This window comes from Henckelia pumila, chromosome 4 (assembly GCF_033568475.1).
Source record: "Henckelia pumila isolate YLH828 chromosome 4, ASM3356847v2, whole genome shotgun sequence".
NCBI lineage: Eukaryota > Viridiplantae > Streptophyta > Magnoliopsida > Lamiales > Gesneriaceae > Henckelia > Henckelia pumila.
The window spans coordinates 410,974-415,511 of NC_133123.1; positions in this window are offsets into that span (position 1 = coordinate 410,974).

Sequence of the window (4,538 nt, forward strand, 5' to 3'; positions counted from 1 at the left end):
CTTCCTTCTTTTTCTTTTTCTTTTTTTTTTTTCGTTTGACAATTGTGTGTTTATACAAATGGCAGGTTTAGAAAATTATGATGTCGTCACCTTAATTTTAGGTCTTAGGGTTACTTTTTTTTAATAGTATATTATTATTATTACTCTATACTTTATAACTTCATCAATATATATTCAATCTAAACAATATTCAATGTATATATTGATTAATCTCTTTAAATTATTGAATTTAATGTAAATCGGTTTGAACATATCACAAAATTATACATTGAAGTATATAGGTATTTGAAATTAATGTATGGTAGGTTAATTGAACATTAATTAACATCTCAACATAATTTATTTGTATTTACACAATTTCAAACCCCACAAGTACATTTTTAATTTAAGTTTCTTACATATTATATTTATATACGCGTATTTTTTCAATATATATACATATATATTTGCATAAGACAATTTAAAAATTGATAGTCTTTCTTAAACACCTTCAAATATTTCGACAGTTTTCATTCATCCGTTTCCTAGCGAGTAATTGTGTTCAACACAAAAAATTTTATGAGACGATCTCATATAATTATTTTGTGATATATATACATCTTCTATATGCGTATCTGAATCTCCTGTAATTTTTTGAAACCTCTCAACTTTTTATAGTCATGACTTCATGAGCTGTAATTAATTTAATTTGTCGTCATATATATTTCCATTAATTCGTATTTTACACTCAAAACACTAGTCGATGATTAATACACTTACGTGCCTATAAAAGCTTGCATTAATTACCTGCCTGTGTTTGCGTACAAGTCTCATTTTTTTAAAAAAAAAAAAAAATTTTATAGCTACGGATAAAGAAAATTTGAATACATTTACTTGTGGTTGATTCAATCTAGATTATGATTTATCTCACGTAATGATTCACGGCATACATATCTTTAAATTCTCAACATATTGATAACGAAATAAATAAATGTAACCTCAACTTGATAAGTTACTGTCGACGAATTAAATCGCGAGTTAGTTTTATTTATTTTGTCAATTAATGAATTTACAAGCGGAATAGTCGTCTAAAGCTACAAGTGCCTATATATATGCGTGGGATCATCTAATGAGTTGAAAACGAACAAAACCATATAGTTCTTAATTATTGGTGTGTGGGGACCTAATAAATTTGAAAATTGGGTTTAAATAAATTCATGTGGACTTGATTTGAGGATGCGGCATTTTCTACGATTTGGTGTTTATTTAATTAGGTGGGGGTGGTGGATAGATATCATATGCTTGTATTTATAATGGTTTATTTATCCACGACTACATATTCCTACAAATACGCAAAAATACAACTTTTTCCTGTTACGTGTATTGTTTGTAGAAATTTAATAATTATAAAAGTATTATATAGTGGTCGGAGTTAAATTACCTCATAAATAACACACATAATATTATAAATAATTAAGGAGTTATAACATTATATTTTAGTTATTTATTTTTGGGAACAATGATATATTTTGGTATTTCAAAATCTGAATGGTATGTAATATTTACTTTTCATCTCATTAACTTTATATAAATTTCTTTTAAGCAATCATAATTGTTTGTATTCTCTTATCCTATGATAAGTGACAAGCCTGTATAGGGACCGAAGAAAACGGTGTCAACTTCGTTAGCAAATACGTGTCTCGTGTGCAAGAAACGTGCGGCGCTAGACACTGTTATAAATAATTAACGTAATACAAGAAACAAAAAATTCCAATACAAATTGCGATTATAATAATAATATTGTATATAAAATATTATTATTAATTGTGTAAAAAAATGGAAGTAGGATATTGGGTAAGAGAATCGATTAATGATTAAAATTTAAAAATATTTTGAATGAAATTATTGCAATTATAAAAATAAAATAATATGATTAGGGTAATCGCAACCGGCCGGGGCGATGCGAAGCTGTCATCTGGCTGATGATTAGATACCAGCCGTAGATTTGAAGGGATCGGCAGCCGTAATCTTCTTATCCGGGCTTTCAGACAACGTTTCTGTCGCCGTTTGTTTTCTTGTGGTAAGCAACTTTTTCCTTTTTTATAAATATCAAGGGATTACGTACACTTCATAATTTATGTAGATACTATTGATTGAATCTTTTTTTTTTTTTAGATACATTTTACACACGAATAATTTATATAATTGGCAATTTAATTCAGTCATAACTCTTCAAAATTACTTTAATATATGTGTGTGTGTGTGTGTGTGTGTGTGTGTGGTATACGGCAGATATGTGAAATATATAAATCTTTGAATGATATTAATAAGGCCTTGATTTTTTTCTTGTTAAATATATATGTTTATCTATCATATTAACATTTTCTTATAGCATCTTTCAGTACCAAAATTAATGTTACAAGGACGTCAGTAAACGTTCTTAGCTAATTGATACCAAAATGTTTTTTTTCACATTATTTGGTCCTATATACTATAGGTGAATTTATATTTTCAGTTATGTAACATTCATGTTTCATTTTTTGTTTTGTTACGATGAATTTTCATTTATAATCATGTAACTTATATTTTTTAAATTTTTTATTTTTTAACTTGAATGTTATTTTCATATTTGATCTATTTTTATCGAATTCTATCATATTATCAATCATATAATAAATAAGAATGAAAATGAAAACAAATACAAATACAAATCAAAATATCAAAAATAAAACAACATAGACTACATAGTACAATTCGAGAGTTGTTTCAAAAAAAAAAAAAAGTACAATTCGAGAGAAGAAAGGATATTGGTTAGCTATTGGATAGACACGACTTGACGTGAATTTTTGCTTTTTGAAGAAAATGACAACCAATTATAAAGTCTTACAAGGGTCATTTTCTTCTAGTTATAAATAACGACACTAGCCTAGTCTCACCTAATTTAATTTATCGTAATTGATAATATTTTTTTTCTTTGTTCATCCATGCTAGAAACAGAAATATTTGCATGATCGAAATGTAAAATTAATAAAATATTTTACGTATATTATTTTTTAAAAAAGCAATAAATTTGGAGAATTATATATTTCAGAAAATTAAAGTTTTGGTGTGAAAAGAACGAGGGATACCACATCAAACTTATAATTGACTTACAATTAGGGCTATAAACGAGCCGAATTATAGAAAAATTTTAGGGTTCGAGTTCGAGCTTGAGTTCTAATTGAGATATTCGAAGTTCGGCTCGAAGCTCGAAATTTTTTTATTTTCGGCTCGAGTTCGATTCGATAGAGAGTTCGAGTTCGAGTTCGCGTTCGGTTCGAATATATTATATAATATTTATATAATATTATTGTTGAAAAAATTGTTTGACAATTGTTGTTGGAATAAAGGTGGTGAATGCGACATTGATGCTCATAGTCATACATTGGTAAAATGTGGCAATAAATGTCTACATATATAGCCTAAATTGAGACAATGGGTTGGGGTCCCAAGGGGTACCCATGTTTGTTAAAGGGAGCGGACCTAGACTATGCTAAGTTAGAACCATTAGCCACACGTGCGCGCGCTCCGCCGCCGCCGTCCGACCGGCCGGCTCGGCACGTTACGGACATGGGCTGGGCTTTAACATGATATAACTTTTTTGGACAAAAATCAATTAAATATTTTATTTTTGCTTCCGAATCAGTGCAACCATTCAGCCCGAAACAGTGCAACTTTTCACAAACGGACGCGACCTTTTGGTCCGAACCAGTGCGTCATTTCGGCTGAACGGGTGCGTCTCTTCAGACCGAACCATTGCGTCTCCTCGGCCATGTGTGCAGTGAAGCGGTGCGACTGTTCGAGGCAGCCTTCCAACATCTATAAATAGACCTCATCTGCATTCATACCAACTCGCTCATTTCTGATTCTCTTCTTTCCTCTTGCATACTCATACTTCTGAGTTTAGAGTCTGAGTTTCTAAAACACTTTGAAGTGTTCGAAGTGCTTCGGTTTTGTAGTGCTACTAATCGAAGTTGGAGATAGCGTTTTATCTTGGGAGACACTTTGATCAACCCGTAAGCACCTAGGCGGGCAAATTTGTCTTAAAGATAGAGAGTCAAACTCTCGGCCCGCTATCGTCTCTGTTGTTGCGTGCATGCTGTTGAAAAGTTCGTAACAAGTTTAAGACAAATTTTGTTGTTATCATGGCTGCTGTTCCACCGACTCCAGTTACGCCAACCCCACCACCACCCCCTGTCACGTCGCCGCCTGTTACATCGGTTGTTGTCACGGCCCCTGCTGCTTCTAATGCGCATGCCGAGAGACCTGAGAAGTTCTTCGGTACTAACTTCAAGACATGGCAGCAGAAGATGTTGTTTTACCTCACTACACTTCATCTTGCGAGGTTTTTGAAGGAAGTGGTTGCTGTTCCAGCACCAAATGCTGACACACAAGCAAGATCTGCTTTCGATGCATGGTCTCACAGCGAATTTTTGTGCCGGAACTATATACTGAATGGGTTGGATAATACGCTGTACAGCGTATACTCTACAACCAAGACTGCCAAGGAACTGTGGGAA